General features: G+C 34.2%; 1 protein-coding gene across 5 annotated transcripts in view; it reads left to right on the top strand.

Moving 5' to 3' along the window:
• Positions 1-21,781, top strand: part of Dscam1 (Down syndrome cell adhesion molecule 1) — a 501,009-nt gene that overhangs the window by 351,964 nt on the left and 127,264 nt on the right. The gene's annotated exons all lie outside the window — the stretch shown is intronic.

Genomic DNA, 21,781 nt, shown 5'->3' with positions numbered 1-21,781 from the left:
TGTTTTATGTTTTGTATACTTCAACTTCCTCCTTTCCTTTCCAATTTACCTATTTTCCACTGATATTTTCCAGCCATTCTTTTCTCTGACTATATAATATTCTAAAACATCATAAACATTCATCCTTATTATAAAATATGAATTTCTATTATATTAAAACAGAAAAAAATAAAATATCAGGGACTTTACTAAATATAAAGTCATCCAAGGGATATAACTTCTAGTGCAAGAAAATCTCTTAAGAAAACTAAAAGATTTTGCTAAGAGTGGTTATTTAACATATAATATGAGGTTTTTACCGAGAAAATATTATCGAACCATGTGCAGACAAGACGTACAGGTCTTTAACAAATTATCAAGCATATACAGGGTGAGTTTTTATTCCCTATTACTTCCAATACTTTTACCAAACTCGTAACCATCATTTCATTCTATTTATAAAAAAAATTTCGAATCGTACTATTAAATACCCTGTTATGATCACAAAAGATCCCGCGTATTATTAGCTATAAAGCAAGGTGTTCTTTGGACTCGGGACAGTTAATAAAATGTTCTAGTTTGTCCTTTTTTGCTTTACCTATCCTAGATTGTGATTTGGAACGAAAGATGGTCTATCACTACTTCACATTAAAAATATATTCTACGCGTATTCATGGTAAGTTATAAGACAACGAGAGTTTTCACAGATGAAAATATTGCACCGAAAACTCTGTCGTGAATTACTTGATAATGAAATGAAAATTCTAAAATAAGCACTGATTGTATTTGTGTGATTTTGCCCATCGCGTCGCCATGCGACGGGGATCCAATCAATTGCCATGTACAGTCACTCCACTCAATTTTTTCTGACTCCCTCCAATGTTTTCTGATTCATTCCTATTTTTTGACCATGCCTTTCAAAGTTATCTTCCAATGATCTTCGTGTTCTCTGTGACGCGGATTCTTGCTGCTGCCTACTTAATCTAGCTTCGGAATCCTCGGTTCGCGATGTCGCCGCTTAGATACCTCTTCCTGAGTTCGTTGTTCTTCATTTTGCTAATCTCTAACTTTCCTTGTTCGAGCATTCCTAGCTTCATTTCGTTCTTCATCGGTATTATATTTTTTAGCTCTTACCATATTAGCAATAATTTAATCGTATCGTTTTATGAACAAAATATGATTGATTAAGATTCAGTAGGTTAAAATGTCCGTTGGTAGTTCAGATATTTCATAGGTGGCGCTAGGAGTTATTGTCCCAGACAAATCGCGTTTCCGCGTGACATGTCGTCATAACCTCTTATTTTGTTTACATGTATATTTCAATGTTTTACATAAACAATTACTTTTAATCAAATAGCATTATATTAATTCGAACATTTGCCTACAGTTTTCCCTCACGTAACACCATTTACATTCGAAGAAGAAGTGAATTCTGGCGATATGGCCCAAGTATCGTGTTCCATAAGTAAAGGTGACACTCCCATGACATTTGCGTGGATGTTCGGGGGAGTACCGATCAAGCAGACTAAAGGAATTAACATCGGGAGTTTCGGTTCGAGAAGTTCGGTTCTTAATATTGAATCAGTGTCTTGGCAAAACGCTGGAAACTATACGTGTTTGGTATCCAATAGGGCTGGAATTTCTAGCCATTCTGCTGAATTATTAGTCAAGGGTATTTACTGCAATATACTGTTTAGTGATATATTTTTTGTGTATTTGCTAGTGAAATCCTAAAAAGCTAGACATTTTTATTATTTACATCTCTTGTATGGGCTATTATTGGAATGGAATATTCAAATTTGAGAACTGTATAATGCACCTTTATTTCCATTATATTTTCAACTTTCCTTTTTTCCCGCAGTCTTACCACACGTCACACCATTCGCGTTTGAAGACGAAGCAAATTCGGGCGATACTGTCCAAGTGTCTTGTACTGCTAGTAAAGGAGACAGTCCTATGACGTTTGCTTGGATGTTCAATGGCGTTCCAATAACCAAAAATAAAGGCATAAATATAGGAACGTTTGGTTCACGTAGTTCTGTTCTTAATATCGAGTCAGTGACGTGGCAGAACGCCGGAAATTATTCCTGTGTAGTTACTAATAGAGCAGGAATTTCCAGCCAATCGGCGGAGCTGTTGGTGAAGGGTATATAACCGTTAATTCTTATTTTTGTTTAGTTTTTGTTACACCACTCAGAAATTTATCCTTCTCATACCTAAATAATACATTGAAGAGCACAAAAATTGTTATAAAATTTTAAAATTGATAATAAATTGCTGTGTTTACAGATCCTAAGAATATATTTGACAATTTTAATTCACTAGTTATTTTACACATCGGGGATCCAACCGATTGCCATCTACAGTCACTCCACTCAATTTTTTCTGACTCCTTCCAATATAATCTGCGTCCTTCCAGTTTTATCGTATCTGCCTCTAATTTTTCTAGTAAATGGGAGTAAATTCCTCATATCCTTCCCCACTAATTTCTCAGTAAGTTAAAATGATATTTTAGTCTGTACCCTAATAACAAATAAGTCACTTTTGGACAATCGCTCCACTTTTGCATGAAGTCGTCTTATGAAATCGCTGTTTACAAAAAACAGCGTAGCTCGATTTCGGCAAGTCATTTATTGGTAAAGCTCGAGTTTTGTATTATATTTTTTAGGTCTCACCATATTTGCAGCCAAAATTTCAGGATCAACAACTATCAAAAGAATTAAAAATTAAATTTATAAAATAATAAACTTCTTGGATATAAACCAAGTAAATATAAAGTACCATAAAGCTTTTAATTATTTGGCTTAATAAATCTTACCTTAAAATTACAGTAACTCATATTATTGGTAATTAATTTATTATTCTTTCTGTTGAATTCAGCAAATACCTTATGCAGTCACACTATTATCCTAATACGCTGATCAGCTTAAGTCACTAACTTCCTAATGTCCTAATCAGCTTAAGATGGAATACTGGTAGTTCTGTTATGACATTGTGAAGTCACACTCAACTTCTAATACGGTGATTGGCTTGGGTCACTAATTGCCTTATATGGTCACGAGTAGTTCGGTGATGACACATAAACACAGCGGAACGGGAGATAATAATTTGGTGTGATTTAATTATGATCATTGTGAATGAGTTTGATTTAATTTAATAAAATAGCTATATTTACGTGAATATGTGTTTTAACTATTTTAATAGACGATACTATTTTAATAGACGATATCAGAAGTGTGTTAAAGAACCTACGGTAGAATTTAGTGAACTGTTTTTAATGTTAAGTGATTGAAAGTGTCCAAAATGCCGAAAAGGAAAAAGTCCAAGCGAGATAGTAGTTCCAGTAGTGAAACCACAACAATTTCGTCTACCGATTCTTCGCCGAGAAGGTAGTCAAGGTATACAAAAACGAAAAGAACACGTAGAATGAAGTAAGTGTACTTAAAGGTTTTTACTAGTCGATATGGAAGAGAAATTTTAATAAATCATACACGTAAAATGTATTAAAGACACTTATCACCTTTTTACTGAATATGGTTTGCAGTAGTAGAAATATATTGTTGTCCGGCATAATAATATATGTGGGCTTACTTTGTTTTACATGCAACAGAACTTTAATTTTATGGAAGTAAGTAGCGATATATTGTTTTATTTGAAAACGAAAAGTTGATTAGGTGTAACTTATTTGTTTATTACACAAATTATCTGCTGAATGGTAAGTCGTATCATTTATTTGGTTTTACCTGTATGTAGAGCGGAAAAAGCTGAGAATTTTGGTATACTTAACTCAATATTTTAAAATTTGTCATTTACCTGGTTTTCGCAGTATACCGACGATATTTCAAGCGATTTCTAAGCTTAAAAGTACCGCTAAAACATGGTACGCTAGTTTTATTGAAAATGAAGTTGCATGGTCTCAATTTTCTTGGGCAGAATGGAGATCAGTGTTAGAAAATACTTTTCAAAGTACACGAAATACTTATGATCTTTTTATGAACGTAGCCCATCCTAAACCAACAGAGGGTTCTTCATTATATGAATTTTATTTTGAACATTTAGCAAAAATTAATAAACTTAAAGTAAATTTTTCCGAGTCAGATAAGATTTCTTTAATAATTGGTGCTATTAGAGACGAACATATTAAATCTGCTATTGAAGTTGCTCAAATCAAAGATGTCAATTTATTGGCAGTTTATTTAAGAAATAAGCTTCATCACAAAAGTCCAGAAAAATTGCCTGATTTAACAAATCCAATTGTTTTTTTCCAAATCAAAATTTGTACATAATAACAAATTTGTTAATAACAAATTTAACAAGAATAAACCTTGTATGTGCTGTGGAATTCAGGGTCATTTAAAAAAAGATTGTCACCACAGAAACCAAATATGCAGGTTTTTTTTTTTTAAATTAAAGGTCATATTGAACAATACTGTTTTAAAAAGAACAAAGAATGTCAAGAGACAAAAGTAAATAAAACGAACAAAAATTTAGAAAAAAATAAATCTGTTAAACAAATACAGTTTGATTCATTCGAAAATAAATTTAATAAAATTATTTTCTTAAATGAGCACAGCCATACTGCATTCATTGATTTTGGCAGCGATTGTTCGCTAATTTCAAAAGAATTGGCAGATAAGTTTAAATTAGAAATAAAATCATTAACTAAAGATGTAAAACTTTCTGGATTTTTGGGAAATTCTTTATCAGTTGAATATTATGTATTTGCTAAAAGAAAAATCGATTTTGTAGAATTAAATATTATGTTGTATGTCATGGATAAAGATTGGGTTATAATGACCTTCTAATAGGAAGAAATTTTACAGAAGATGTAAATATTATGTATTATATGATAGATAATAGTTTAACATTTAAATATAAGAAAGACTTAGATAAAGAAATAAGTACAGGAAATATATCTAAACACGAGAAAATGATGTTGGAAAATATTTTGCTAAATCACGAGGACTGTTTTTATACAAATTTGAAAGCTCTAAAAAAATCGCATTCTGTTGTTATGAGAATCGATATTACAAGTTCAGATGTAGTTAAGTTTCGTCCCTACAGAACACCTGCAGCTGACAAAGAAATTTTACAAGAAACAATACAAGAATTATTGGATGCAAATATTATTCGAAAGAGTAATTCATCGTTCGTAAGCCCTTCTTTTCTTATTGATAAAAAAAAAGATGTAAATTGGACATGGACAGAAGAAGAAACAAAAATTGTTAAAGAAATAAAGAAAGTTATAGTCTCAGAACCAATTTTAACAATATTCAATCCGAAACATGACATAATAGTTTACACGGATGCAAGTAGAGAAGGATTTAGAGGCATAATAACTCAAATTGTTGATGGTCGTGAAAAGTCAATTGCCTATTTTAGCAAGCAAACCAGAAAAGAAGAAAAGAAATATCATTCTTTTGAACTAGAGCTTTTGGCTATTGTCAAAACCTTAGAAAGTTATAGATATTATTCAGCAGGAAGATCTTTTACTGTAATAACAGACTGCAATTCCGTTAAAAATGCATTAGTAAAACAAACAATAATCCCAAGAACAGCAAGATGGGTTTTGTGTTTACAAGATTTTTGTTTTGAAATAAAACATAAATCAGGAGTACAACTACAACATGTAGATGCCTTAAGTAGGAACTTTGAAAGAACTGAAGCAGAGGAAAGTCTTGAAATTAAAGTGATGCTCATCCAAGAAGACGACTATCTAAGAGAAGCACAGGATACAGATACGGAAATAAAAAAAATTAAAGATATTCCTTTGTCAGGAGATCAGGAAAATCATAAGGATACTTTCAAGAAATATGATTTAAGAGGAAACAAAGTTTATAAAATAACAGAATATGGTAGAAGATGGTATGTGCCTAAAAATTGTCGTTGGCAAATTGTCAAAATGAATCATGACGATATTGGACATTTTGCGTTGGATAAAACAATTGAAAGAATAAAAGAACGGTATTGGTTTCCACGAATGCGAAGATTTATTAAGAAATACATTGCGGCTTGTCTTGCCTGTTTATACCATAAACAACCGGGAGGAAAAAAGCCTGGCTATCTACATTCCATTCCAAAATATGCTAGACCGTTTCATACACTCCATGCCGATCATTTAGGGCCATTTGTGTTAACGAAATCTCAAAATAAATACGTCTTGGTTTTGATTGATGCCTTTTCTAAATTTGTGTTTGTTGAAGCTGTCCCGGATACATCAAGTAAACATGTTATTCGTGCTTTAGAAGAAATTTTTAAAATATTTGGTAACACCAAACGAATGATATCAGATGCAGGATCAGCTTTTGTTTCAAAAGAATTTTTGAATTATATGGCAGAGAGAGGAATTAGAGTGTTTACAACTGCAGTAGGAATGGCAAGAGGCAACGGCCAAGTAGAAAGGGCAAATAAAACATTACTGAATACCATGGCCACAATGGGTGCAAAGTTTGAGTCCGATATGTGGGATAAGAATTTAAAAAAAAACATTCAACAAGGAATAAACGGAACAAAACACCGAATAACTAAATCTTCTCCCAGTGAAGTGTTTTTCGGGTACAAATTAAGAGTTGATGGAGACAAATACATAGATGATAATGATATGGACATTATTGATGTAACGTTATTGAGAAAGGATGTAGCTAAACGATTAGAAGAAAACAGAATCAAACAGAATAACGAATTTAATAAAAAAAGATGCTCTCCAGTGAAATATGCTGTTGGTGACCTGGTATTGACAAAAGTTACAAGTTTTCCAGCAAACAATGAAAGTAAGAAGCTTTTAGAAAAGGATAGAGGGCCATTCAGGATTGTTGAGGTTCTACCAAATGATAGATATCGTGTAAAAGAAGATGTACATTCATCATGAACAAGGCGTCCTTATGAAGGAGTTGTTGGTGGAGAAAACATCAAGAGATTTAAGATTCAAAGATCTTAAAATTATTCAGGTTAGTTACATGATAGTGTAGTCATTTTGTAGAATGACATAAAGATATTCTATTGTTTAAAAGGAATTTGTTTGAATAGCTGGAACTAAAAAAAAAAAAGTATTTTAATTGTCATTCTGAAAAATGACAACAAAGTGTTTCAATGATCTGAATGGGTTTATTTGAGTAGTTCTGACTATTTGAAGCAAATTTATTTTATTCGTCATTCTGAAAAATGACAAATAAATGTTCTAATGTTCTGAATGGATTTTCAGTTCGTCATTCTGCAAAATGACAAATAAATGTTTTAATGTTCTGAATGGATGTTCAGTTCGTCATTCTGAAAAATGACAAATAAATGTTCTAATGTTCTGAATGGATTTTCAGTTCGTCATTCTGAGAAATGACAAATAAATGTTATAGTGTTCTGAATGGATTTTCAGTTCGTCATTCTGCAAAATGACAAATAAATGTTCTAATGTTCTGAATGGGTTTTCAGTTCGTCATTCTGCAAAATGACAAATAAATGTTTTAATGTTCTGAATGGATTTTCAGTTCGTCATTCTGCAAAATGACAAATAAATGTTCTAATGTTCTGAATGGATTTTCAGTTCGTCATTCTGCAAAATGACAAATAAATGTTTTAATGTTCTGAATGGATGTTCAGTTCGTCATTCTGAAAAATGACAAATAAATGTTCTAATGTTCTGAATGGATTTTCAGTTCGTCATTCTGAGAAATGACAAATAAATGTTATAGTGTTCTGAATGGATTTTCAGTTCGTCATTCTGAAAAATGACAAATAAATGTTCTAATGTTCTGAATGGATTTTCAGTTCGTCATTCTGAAAAATGACAAATAAATGTTTTAATGTTCTGAATGAATATTCAGTTCACCATTCTGCAAAATGACACCCAAATATTTTAATGTCTTGAATGAGTTTGTTTGAATAGCCGTAGCTATTTGGAACAAATTTATTCACATTGTCATTCTGAAAAATGACAGTCATATGTTTTAATGTTTAAAAATGAGCTTGTATGGATAGTTGTAGCTATCTGAAACGAATTGATTTAGACTATGTCATTCTGCAGAATGATGGAGCCTTTCTATAAATTGGCATTCTTAATAATAAAGAACATATTATTTTTTTTAATAGGTGTTGTACGATCGAGGACGATCGTGACGTCAGGATGGTCGAATGCAGTCACACTATTATCCTAATACGCTGATCAGCTTAAGTCACTAACTTCCTAATGTCCTAATCAGCTTAAGATGGAATACTGGTAGTTCTGTTATGACATTGTGAAGTCACACTCAACTTCTAATACGGTGATTGGCTTGGGTCACTAATTGCCTTATATGGTCACGAGTAGTTCGGTGATGACACATAAACACAGCGGAACGGGAGATAATAATTTGGTGTGATTTAATTATGATCATTGTGAATGAGTTTGATTTAATTTAATAAAATAGCTATATTTACGTGAATATGTGTTTTAACTATTTTAATAGACGATACTATTTTAATAGACGATACTTATAACTTAAACGTAATTAAAGTTGAATAAAGTACCACCTTTCTGATCGTGTTTCTTCATTGCCGCAATAATAAATCTTCAATTTCTGAGCAATTATTGGAGCTGGTGTAGGTCTTTGTATAGGTAGTTAAAATTTAGCTCAGGGGTGTTTAATGGGGTTGAGATTACTGAGTTGTCTAGTCCAACTATTAAATTCTCTTTCTTTCCATATATTTTTGACAATATTCCAGACCAAACCATAACCAAGCAATCGTCAAATGGAAATTGCTGTTGAATAAAAATCTGAACATATCTTTCTTTTTCTATTCTCTACATTCGACTCACCCATTGAAGCAAATCGGCGATTTCTCAGGAATATGTTATTCTCTGCTAAGATGATCTGTTTGAAGACTATATTTGTCTATGTTCAATTACTTTTTCTTTGATGATAAGTGATGTAGTTTTTGGGAGGAGACCCTTGATTTAGACTCCTGTTGATTCTTCAAGAAGTGGAACATCTGTGTTTGTTAATTGTCAAGGTAAGAGAGCCAAGCATTCGGAGTTGGCGGTCTTCTTCAATGTGTGGGTTGTTGGTTCTGATTTGTTTATTCTGAAACTGTCAAGATGTCAATTCAGTTCAGTTTTTAGGAACGGTTTTTCAGAATTATTTATGACATTTATTAGTAATCGTGTGAATGATAGCAGTAGCTATCAGCCCAGCTAGAGCAGATAATGTGCAATCGTATTGGGTATCTACAAAAACCCTTTGTCCTGAGAGTTGTTTAATTTTGCTTCACTCATAAGTAGTACTTTCAAAGGTATCAAAACTATTCGTCAGAGAGTTTGTTCTGCCGAAGGTCAGCAAGATTGTAATGGTAAAAAGAATTTTGTATTTAGTAGATCTTCTCTATTGCAAGGTGTTTTGCATCCCAGTGTTCTACAAAAAAATCTTCAAAACGTATATGTTGCGGATTTGATTCGGGTTGTAATGTGTTTTATGATAGTGAGATTGTGGATGATGGCTAAATGATAGTACTTGACTTTTCTACAGAGCTTGTAGATAATTTTCGTCTCAATTGCCTGTATTCTATTTCTCTGTCTTCGCTTAGTAGAGTTTTTTAGGTGTGTAGGGACGTTTATAAAGCTAATAAACAAAATAGTTGAGTATGGAGAAGAATATGGATTATCAACAAACATCAAGAAAACTAAATTTATGAGGATATCAAAAACCCAAAATAGTGATGAAAACCTGATAATTAATGGTAAAACAATAGAACAAGTTGAAAACTACAATTATCTTGGCACAACAATTAATCACACAAACTGTTACTCCAAAGAAATCAAAGTTCGAATAGAGAAAACACGAACAAACTTCAATAAAATGAGAAAGGTACTTTGTGCAAGAGAATTGAAATTAGACTTGAGAGTTAAGGCTGGCAAGGTGTTATATTTTCTCGACTTTGCTTTACGGGATAGAAGCATGGACACTTAACGCGTCAACTACTAAAAAGTTGGAAGCATTTGAACAGTGGGTGTATAGAAGAATCCTGAGGATATCATGGACCGAGCATGTAACAAACAACGAAGTCATGAGAAGAGTCAACAAAAGAATGGAAATATTGGAAACCATCAAGACACGAAAGCTGAAATACCTGGGGCATGCTATGCATAAAGAAAGATACAACATACATCAATTAATTATACAAGGGAAAATCCAGGGCAAGAGAAGTATAGGAAGGAGAAGAATCTCATGGTTGCGTAACTTGAGGAAATGGTACGAATGATACAGAATAACTATGATGATTGCCAACTTCCGTCACGGGGATGGCACGTAAAGAAGAAGAAGGGACGTTTATATATTTCAAGGCTTGAAATAGACAGCTCTAGCTGGTCTTTAAACTGTATTTTGGCGTTTCAAATATTAGTATTACAGTTAAGAGTATTTGTTAATTTGGCTCGCAATGAGGTCAGTAATTGAATATTTCAGTAGATTAGGTTAAGCTTTAGGCTTAAATCGTCCGAGATTCTTTGGAGATGCCTGTTGAATAATAGTATGGTCTGAGTTTTAGTGGGAATGAGCGTTTTGAGCAACTTAGTCGCTTGTCTATACTGTGTAGATTTCCTTGCAGAAATCCTGCTTTTGGAGTGTAAGTGTGAAAGTGTGGAGTGGAGTGATCTATTATTAGAGCACGTATGATTCTCGTAGATTTTGCCTAGAGTATTTAAAAGCGAAATGCGTTTGAATGGTTCAACATTGTCCCTTTTTGTAGGTCATGATTGTGTTTGCTATTTTACAAGTAGCAGCAAAGTAGCAAAGGTTCTTCGATTCTCGGACTACAGACAATATATTCTGTAGAAGTTCTTTATGCCTCTACTATAGTTGCTATTGGGACCGAGAGAAATATTTTTGTTGAAGCTACAGAGTTCTCTAATGGTGTTTTATCAACAGGCGTAGTGATCGGAGGATCAATATCTTTGGGATTATTGAATATATAGTTATCTTGGTTATTGAATGTGCTTTTAAACTTTAAGCAGAATGTTGGGTAGATAAAGTGTGACCTAGAATGCAGTTTTAAATGATTGATGGACGTTGTGATTGTCCACTAGAAAATTTTAGAATTTGTTCTTTGCCTAATTAGAACTTTGAATTAGGGCCAGCATGTACTGTCATTAAACTAACTGTAAAAATGCGCAAAGGTTAGGAAAGTAACGGGACCAAATAAAATATCCAATGAAATAATTAAGCTACTCTAAAATTAGATGGAAAGCAAGGAAAATCCTCAGGAACATAAAAACATTTTTAAACGATCAGACCTTAGTCTTAAGCTCAGAATCCGAATGATCAGATGTTACGTTTGCTCTATCTTACTCTATGGGTGTAAAAGTTGAACAATTTACTCTGAAATCAACGAAATAGATTCCTTTGAGATTTTACTTGGGTCATGTGTTGATAGTTGAAACATATGAATTACTCCAAATCGTACTGGATCGTAAAGTACAGTAGGAAGATGCCAGAACTCAAAAAGCTGAAAGAACTGAGGAGATGGTTTGACAGCTTATCCGGAAAAATCTTTCGTGCAGTTTCCAAAAGCTACAATTGATATTTATATCGTCTTTCGATGATGGCGCAATAAGAAGAAAAATAAATACTCTCTTTTGAATCTCTTCAACAAAATATGTAGAACATGGAACATACCAACGCACTGACCATTTGAAAATTTTCCGAACAAATAAACGCAAAGGAATGCTGTGATCATCAAACCATCAAATCAGTCTAATGAGGCTGCATTCAAGAATTTACAATAACTACACGAGAATAACTCATTTTGTATTCTACAAGCAAACAAGAAACATTCAGTTTTCAGGTTGTGGGGCAAACATATACTAAGATTAACACATATCTCAATACAACAGCCAAGAAATACAATATGATAATATCAGCAGAAAAAACCAAATGTATGACAACATCTAAATACCCACTACGATGTAAAATTGAAATTGATGGGAAAATAATAAAGCAGGAAGCAAGGTTTAGATACCTGGGAAAAGATATAACTAGTTACGGAGATGTTGATAGAAGAAGTACGACAACAAATCTTAAATGCAAGTAAAGCGGCGGATCTCTTAGTGACACAAAAACAAGAATCTATAAAACAGCAGTTAGACCTATATTAACATACACGGCGGAGACAAGACCTGACACATCTGAAACGAGACGACTACTAGAAACAACCGAGATAAAAATACTCCGACGAATATCAGGGAAAAGACTGTTGGATAGGGATAGAAGCGAAAACATAAGAAGAGAATACAATGTAGAAGACATAAATGGATGGGCGACAAAACAAAAACAGGACTACATTATGACAAGTGTTAATGTGTTCGTAGAACGAACACATTAGTAGAATGGCAGTAGATAGGATAGTATGAATAGCACGAGATAAACAGGCTTTAAAGCCTACATACAAGAAGGAAGAAAAAGAAGAAGAAGAAGGTCAAACATAAATGTGTTTTTTCGACTTCAAGAAAGCCTTTGACCGGATAAATTACAATAAAATAATTGAAATTTTAAAGCGGGTGATAGGCGATGGAGTTTAGTTTTCGTGAAATTGAGTTGGACAAGTGTGTCTGTCTATTTAATACATCTAATATTATTAAAAGACGTTCAAGAAAGGTTTTTCTGCTGGCGCATTCGCCAATTCTTGCGTTCCTAGATTAATTTCACAGGCGGACAGAAACTGTCGCAAGTTTCAAAGTCGTAGGCACCCAAAAATCGTCATCTACTGGAGTTATTGTATCACACGAATGTTTTATCTGATGGACATTAGTAAGCATTTTTTGTACACACAGTCTTTTACCAACAATTATTGCAGTATCACATTGTATTCCACCATCTCCTAACAATAATTACGGTTTTTATCACAACAATAAGCGTTTTGTGCTGTTAAATAGATACGGTGTAATCGATAGGTTTTATAGACAGAAATTACCGCTAAATTGGAAAATAGGCAATGCAATGCCTGAATGTTCAATTTTCAGCTTTTAATTACAGCGAATTCACGCTATCTATAAATCGTAAATGCGATCAGAAAATCCAAAAAAAATAAGCCAATTGAGCATTCGGTTGCAGTAATCACATTGGCCTATTTTCCAATAAATCTATTCACTTCATATAATATTTCAAATAGGGTTTCACGTGTTCGAAAGAAAAATTGTACATAAACAGAAATGTATTTGATTTATATGCTGACAGGACATTTATATTAACAACATTTAGAATTAAAAAGAGAACTAATTAATCCAATCATTTAATGTGTTTCACACTTCAACTAACCAAAAACGTGCATATTTATAGCTGGAGCTAATTTAATTAAAAAATATTTGGGTTGGTTTTATAACACATTTAATAAAATTTAATTTTTTTCCACAAGGAAACTAAGTTCCTGTAGCTGGCTGTATACCATGTATCACAAAGAATTTATTTAAAAATCCTTTATAAACCTTTTGTAAAGGATTTTTAAATAAATTTTTTATTTTTTTTTTGTTTTTTTTTGTCAGGTCATCATCATCATCATCTTGGTGCTACAGCCCTTAGAGGGCCTCGACCTTCTCAAGCTTTCTACGCCATTCTATTCTATCCCTCGCTTGCATTTTCCAGTTGCCGACTCCGATCTTCTCAGCATCTTATGTTACCCCGTCCATCCACCTTAGCTTTGGTCTACCCCGTCTTCTCATTCCCACGGGTTGCGCGGTTAGAATCTTTTTTATCATGTTTGACTCAGGGGCCCGAACTACATGTCCTGCCCACTGCAGGCGGTTTCGCTTAATTATAGTGGTAATATCTTTACCACCAAACGTATGCTTGTAGATATTCTGCAGTTCAAAGTTATATCTACGCCTTCATATTCCGTTCTCACAGACCGCTCTGAATATCTTGCGTAGCACCTTTCTTTCAAAAATGGATAGAGCGGATTCATCTGTTTTCGTTAGCGTCCATGCCTCTGATCCATATGTGAGAACGGGGACTATCAGTGTTCTATACAGCCTTATACGAGTTTTTTGAGACAGACGTTTGTTAGCTAAGTACTTTGATAGACCATGATAACACCTGTTTGCAATTATTATTCGCCTTTTTATTTCCTCAGATGTGTTATTATTGGGGTTAACCGATGTCCCTAGATATATGAACTCTTTGACTGCTTCGAAGTTTTGGTCATTGATGATTAAATTTGTGTCAACATTTTCAGCTCTTGTGTTTGTGTTAGTCGCCATGCATTTGGTTTTATTTTGATTTATCTGTAACCCCATTCGTTCTGCTGCTGCTACTAGCTCGGTTAGGATTTCCGCAGTTCTCGCCCTAGTTCTTGTTATAATGTCCACGTCGTCTGCATATGCTAGAATTTGGACTGATCTATTAAATATTGTTCCCCTGATATCTAAATTAGCGTCTCGTACAACTTTTTCTAAGGCGACATTAAAAAGCTGACACGCCAGCGCATCTCCCTGCCTTAACCCCCTATGTATTTGAAATGGGGTTGACGAGTCGTTTTGAATTTTTACTGCTGATAGCATCTTCGCCATTGTCACTTTTATCAAACATATGAGTTTTTTTGGAATTCCCAACTCATTCATAGGGTTGTAAAGACTTGGTCTTAAGACACTGTCATATGCCGCTTTAAAATCGACAAAAATATGATACATATCTATGTTAAACTCTTGCGCTTTTTCGAGGATCTGTCGTAGTGGAAAGATCTGGTTAATGGTTGAACGTCCACGCCTGAATCCCGCCTGATATTCTCCTAGAAACATTTCAGTATAAGGCTTTAATCTCTCGTGCAAAATGTTTGTCAGGTACAAGATCGTATTTTAGCGCCATAATTCGATGGGTTTTCCTTATTATTGGGTCTTTATCACAAATGCAGAACATTAAGCACTTGTCGTAGGCTTCTTCTTCTTTTTACTTTATGAGTTAGGATTTGTTTACTTCGTCGATTTTCATTTATTCTGTGTATATGTTGTTTCCATTTTTTTATTGGTTGGTTCTGTGTTATGTCAGAACCTGCGTAGAATTCGTCTGTAGACCCACATTTCGAAAACTTCTATCGATTTTTTCCATGTTTCAGCTGCATATGTAGTAATGGGAAAAATAAGGGCATTGACCAACCTGAGCTTAGCATTCCTTGTTATTGTTTTCTTTTCCATATTTTAATTATTTTAGCTATTGCGGTTGGGCCATTGCTAGTCTACGCTTGATTTCTAGCATCTTCTTGAATCGTAGGCTTGTGTAATTTTAATTGTTCTAATGGCGTTTATGGAGTTTTTTTTTTCAATATTTTCAAATATTTTATATCCTTCGACCAAGGAATTCTCAAAAGCTAGCATACGATTCTAACATTAAAATCAACTCCTAACTGTTTAATTGTGATATAAAAGCTATCAAATTGGTTCAAGGGGCCTAAGGGACCCAAAGACCTCCTAGATTAGAAATAATTATGAAATTTAAAGCTCTCACGAATTTAAAACTCAACTTTTCATAAAATGATTTGTTTTATTGCTTTGTCCAGTGTTCGTTTATGGAGTTGTGGAATATTTCTGCCGGATAAGGGCTTCTGTGTATGAACACAATGTTGGGGAATCAATGTACTCTGTTTAGCTAATGTCTACCACATTTTCTTCTTCTTCTTCTTTTGGCATCATAACCCTGGATGGGTTTATGCCGGTCTGGGTATGTCCTTCCATTCAGATCTCTCTTGGGCCCTTCTCCTCTATTGTCTTATATTCATGGTTTTCAGGTCGTCTTCCACGTCATCCAACCATCTCGTCCTGGGCCTTCTTTTTTTCCGCCTTCCTACCGGCTTCCACGTTAACATCTTCTTTCTCGTTTTCGTGTCTTCTTGTAGCTGAACATGTCCCAGCCATGACAGTCTTTGACTTTTCACAAATCTTACAATGTCATACCCTTCATTCAGTTCATTAACCTCGTCGTTTCTCCTGATTCTGAATGTGCCGTCTCCATCTTGCTCCGGGCCATATACTTTTCTCAGTATCTTTCTCCGAATGTCCTGAGTTGGGCTTCCTCTTTTTTCGTCATTACCCATGTTTCACAACCATAGGTTACTACGGGTCTAATCAAAGTTCTGTAAATAGTCATTTTGGTTCTTTTGTCTAATAATTTTGATGTCATCAATCTTTTATTAGCATAGTATTTACGATTTCCACTGAAAATACGTGCATTAATTTCGCTATTTACGGAATTCTTCTGATTGATTTCTGTGCCCAGCTTTGTGAAGGCATCCACACGTTCATTAGTATAGTTGTCTATTGTTATATTATTTTCATTCTCAGGTGTTCTTTTGAACACCTGATCATGTACTTAGTTTTTGTTTCGTTTATTTTAACCCCTCTTTTTTGTGCTTCAGGATCAATTTCCTTGAACGTTTCCATTAGTCGTGTCTTGCTTGTACTAATAATGGCGTCATTGTCTGCATGTGCAGTAATTTATACTGTTTTGGTGTTTATACGGTCGGTTACATTGGTTTTTCTGATGACTGCTTCAAGAACTAGGAAAGTGCATTTCCCTGCCTCACCCCCATGTTGATGTCAAACAGGGGAGACAGTTCTCCATCTACTCTAACTGCGGTTCTTGAACCCTGCAACATTATTTTTATGAGGCTCATATATTTTTTTGGTTTACCTAGATTTCGGAGGTCTTCCAGCATTTTGTCTCTTTTCACACTATAATAAGCTTGTTTAAAGTGTATATACATATTATATAGTTCTATGTCGTATTCATAAGCTTTTTCTTGTATTGTTCTAAGTATGAATATGTTGTCTGTAGTGGCTCTATTTGGTCTGAATTCATTTTGATAATCACCAATTATATTTTCGGAGTATTCTGACAATCTAGTAGATAATGCCAGAAAGGATTTTGTATATTACATTTAGCAATGTAATTAGTCTGTAATTCTGGCATTCCCTCTTATCCCCTTTTTTATATATTGGCTGTATAAGACCAATTGCTCATTCTTCCCCAGAGTTCGGGTCCTCCATATTTCAACAATTCTGCTGAAGCTCCTTCCGTTCTTGGCGCTTTACTGTTTTTTAGTTTCTTTATTATTTGAACTACTTCTTCATGTGCGGTCATGTGTACCACATCACCGCACAATATTTAGAAAAATGTCTTCAATGTGAAAAATTTATAAAACCTTCACAATTTAGTCTTCTTCGCTTCCTTCTTCTTAATTGTTGGTTTGGTGCACTATGGAGACTTTTGGCGGTGAGAGAAAATAACGAGCTCACTGGTAATCGAGATAAAAACACAGTTGAACTGGTTGTTTTGCTTGAGAAATTTAATTCTTATTCTGGTGTTACATTGTGAAGATAACCCGGTGAACTTTATATCACCTACATATATTTATCTATTTATGATTACCTATAATTAATCCCAATCAACCTTCCACCTTAAATTCATTCATTGAGTTTCATTCAATAATAGTGGCTATATCTTATGCTTTTTGAACTTTCTTTGCTTACTAAATGAAACTTAATTACAATTCAAATGAATTCAATGTATTTTGTCTACATGGAATATAAATATAGTTAATCAATTTAAATAAAAGTTAAATCCTTCTGCTAAATTAGTTTTTTTTGTTTTGTGTTGCGTTAATATATAAAGATGATGGATTTTCAACTTGAGAACACGCGACATTGTTTTCCATGCGAAAGACACGCACACTTTAAGTTATTCGGTACACTTTAAACGGCATTGTGATTTATTTATGGTCATCGCAAGGGAAAGATTCACGGGAAATTGTAAAAACATTTGCATATTCGTTTTTAAGTCTAGTGGTTTCACATGCTGTTCAAATTTTGATGATCAAGCATACTTTTTGTTGCTCGCTACATTTGAGGGGGATCGAGTCTGTCGAGTATCACCGCAAAACAGAATCATGGCTTCACCAAAAATCATTCAAGATTCTATCTAGTGCTTCAAGTGATCTCTTGTGAATCAATTTGCATACATGTTGAAATATCTCCATGGCACTATTGTTGTCGATGTTATAACCTTTTGCTTCATTCAGTGGCAATTTCAGGCAGAATGTGCAGTTCGTCCGCCTTTTAACAAAAACTTAGCTACTCTTTATGACGCCAAAGATAGGGCTACTTCATTTTGCTATCTGATCTTCGTCAAAATCAATGGAATCCATTGTTCACAACTTCTATCAAATAGTCGTATTAAATCATTTGTTGTTATTCGTGTCGTATTATTTTTTTCAACTCATCGTTAAATCCATCGTTCATTGGAAGATTGGCTGATGCCATGCTCAAACACGATAATACTTTATTTGCTATCAATATACACATGTCAATGTTCATGATCATGTCATGTTCATGTCAATGGCATGTTCATGATCAATATAATGAACATACCAATACGACTATTACCATCATTTTTCGCTCACTGATCATCATTGTAATTAGCCCTTTATGAAATTCGTCATACATTTGATTAACTCCGACGACCTATGTCAGTTCTTCTTGTTCTCACCATTACAAAGAATAAACGATTATAAATAAATTAAGTCTTTGAATCACCAGATAAATATAAACAATCCCAAAGTTCAGCTAAATTCACCAAAGAAGATAAAAACATTGTCTGCCATACACGTCATCTATTAAAAATAATCCGAAGTAAGAATTTAATTTAAGAGTATAATCAACCTTTTTTTAAGAATTAAAGAAATTACACAACTATTGTTAGATTCTTCTTCTTCTTCTTCACGTGCCATCTCCTCTAAGAAGGTTGACAACCATCATGGCAATTTGCACTTTAGACGCCGCTGCTCTAAAGAGGTCAGCAGAAGTGCAGTTAAACCAAGCTCTCAAATTATTTAACCAGGAGATGTGTCTTCTTCCGCGACTCCTTCTACCCTGTATTCTTCCTTGCATTATTAATTGCAACAAGTTATAACGCTCGCCCCTCATGACATGTCCCAGATATTGCAATTTTATGACTTTAATTGTATTTAAAACCTCTTTATCTTTTCCCATTCTTCTCAACACCTCAACATTCGTGACTCTATCCACCCAACTTATTCTTAGTATCCTTCTGTAGGCCCATAACTCGAAGGCTTCCAATCTGTCCGAAACATCTTTCTTTAAAGTCCAAGCCTCTAACCCATAAAATAATACGGAGAACACGTAGCATCTCAGAAGTCTTATCTTTAAAGAAATTGAAATGTCCCTGCTGCAGAGTACTTTTTTCAGTTTGTTGAAAGAATTTCTTGCCTGTCCTATTCTTGCCTTAATCTCTTCTGTGTAATCATTATTTTCATTAATTATTGTACCCAGATATTTATATTTTTCAATTAGATTAGATTAGTTAGATTCTTGGGAATGAGCAATTTCTAAATCATTTAAATTATATTATAACTTTTACCTAACCTAGTAAAAATGGATTTATTATATCTCTTGAATAAGGTTTTTTTAACACACATTAATGAATCCATGTCTTGCTGACATTATAAATTTCGTAGATTTCAAACGTTGGTCCTTTACACTTTTCCACACTACTACCTATAAGATACTTTATTTATCCTGTGCATCTATAATCAGTCCAACAGATATAGCCTTCTAAGAAAGCCAAATTTTTCTGTTTTAGAGACATATTTGTTAGCTGGTCAGGCTCTAAAATGACCTGTTCCAGGTACTTATGACGTTGACGAACAAGTTCTCTGCAGTTGTAGGGCCGTTTTCTTTGCGTTTTCACAGACTCTATATGTTGCTTTGTCCACTTTGCTCACTCTACAGACGTGACATCTGTAGTGAGAAATGTCCAGTGAGGACATCCGTGATTACTATGAGTTCAGTCTTCTGAAGCTCCAAGAGTATTTTTGCATAGCGAAGAATAGCTAGTAGTAACCTTTTTGATTTACACGGTCAAATGCTTCTTCTGCTGTCGGGCGCAGAAACTCCCAATACAGGAAACATCATCATTAAAGTTTTATATTATGTGTCACAGTAACTGATATTTAATTGTTATATCAGTGTTTTCACCTTACTATATTATATTATATTTTTGCGAACTAGATTTAATAATATCTCTGTAAGCTTTTACAACATGTCATTTATTATAATTTTGACAGTATCATTTGATGAAGCTACTAAATTTAAATTGCGGGCTGCCTATTTTCTTCCGTCATCATTGACACGAATATTTTCCATCCATCCAATGGCACTACAGCCCAAATCGGGCCTTGGCCTCCTTCAACAAGCTTCTCCAATCATTTCGATTTACCGCTGTTCTTTTCCATGAACGCGTTCCCAGGCAGTTCCTGGCATCCTCATCGACTTCGTCTTCCCATCTCTTTTTAGGTCTTCCAACAGGTCTTTTTCCCTGCATTCTTGCATTTAGTAATTTTCTGGAGATTCTATTCTCATGCATGCGGACCACGTACCCTGCTCACCGTAATCTTTGCAGTTTAGTGTATTGTGCTAGAGTTGGTTCGCTATATTGCTCGTATATTTCTCTATTATACCTAGTTCGCCAGTTGTTGTTTTCACTTATTGGGCCCAGTATCCTACGTAATATTTTTCTTTCACATCTAATGCATTGGCAGATTTCTGTGTCACCACCCATGTTTCACACCCATAACTTACTATGGGCCTGATTATTGTTTTATAGACCCGGAGTTTTGTTTTCCGGTGTACGTCTCGCGATTTGACACGAATATTTTAGCGGCTGGTAATATTAGTTATCGTCGAATCGTATCAGAATTGTCACATTTGGCGATTAAAACCGATATGCTCTTTATACTGCATGTTTCTTTATAATAGATTGCTGTTTCTTCATTTCAAACAGGCCCCACGACTTTGCTATGTGCCCCTTATATGTAGCTTTTAAATATTAAAAGATACTTCAGAACCTTCTCTTACTTACATGTCTCCGTCATCTGATCTGCACCGCTCTTAAATCCTCCTCTACTTCTCGCAGTCGTATCACTTCCTTGATCTATGTTTTTGGTTTTCTTTCCCCTTTCTTTGCTCTGTAGTTCAAGTCATGCCAGTCTTTTGGGCTTAACAAAACTAAGTATACTTTGATTAAATAAAAGGCAGATATCGAGCACAGTTTTATAAATTAAATCCTGCCCATGTACTTTCGCTCTCTAGAGCATCTTCAAGGGCATTTCGTCAACTGCGGCCTATTTTTAAAAATTTTAAAGTATTTGTCCTTGTGTAGTGTAGTGTGATGTTTAATTTTATGTTTATATTATTTTATTCTTGTTAGATAGGCAGCAATTGACGAAATGCCCCTGAAGATGCTCTAGGGAGCGAAAGTACTTGGTCAAGATTTAATTAATAAAACTAGGCTCGATAACTGCCTTTTATTTGATCAAAGTTTATTTATTCGAGCATTCAACCTTTTATCAAAACTAAGTATGTTCTCCCATCCTATCAACTCTTGAAGTTTTAAAATTAGGTCTAACTCTACACGAGATACTTTCTCTCGCCAGTCTTTAGATAGTTAGAATTATTTAAAATTCTTTTATTCGAAGAGAGGGCTCACCTATTTTTGTCGTGCACCAGGGTTTTGCAGCGAAGGTGAAAACTGGTCTGATCGAAGGCTTGTGGAACTTACTTTGTGTCTAAATAAATGCACTTCAAACTGGTGCCAGGTATTCGCTAAATTTGACTTACAGGCTTGGTTGACTTTAGTCAAAAACCCTCTTTGTATTCTTTCGTTTGAGTTCTAACCAACGATTCATTTTGACAAATAATTCCTAACAACTTTTTGCAACTCGATACCACAAACTATTGATTACGAATTTATCATTGCTAAAGACCGATCGGAAACTTGTG

Source organism: Diabrotica undecimpunctata, chromosome 9 (genome assembly GCF_040954645.1).
Source record: "Diabrotica undecimpunctata isolate CICGRU chromosome 9, icDiaUnde3, whole genome shotgun sequence".
NCBI lineage: Eukaryota > Metazoa > Arthropoda > Insecta > Coleoptera > Chrysomelidae > Diabrotica > Diabrotica undecimpunctata.
Note: the sequence above shows the minus strand (reverse complement) of the source record. Positions and strands in the feature narration are given on the sequence as shown.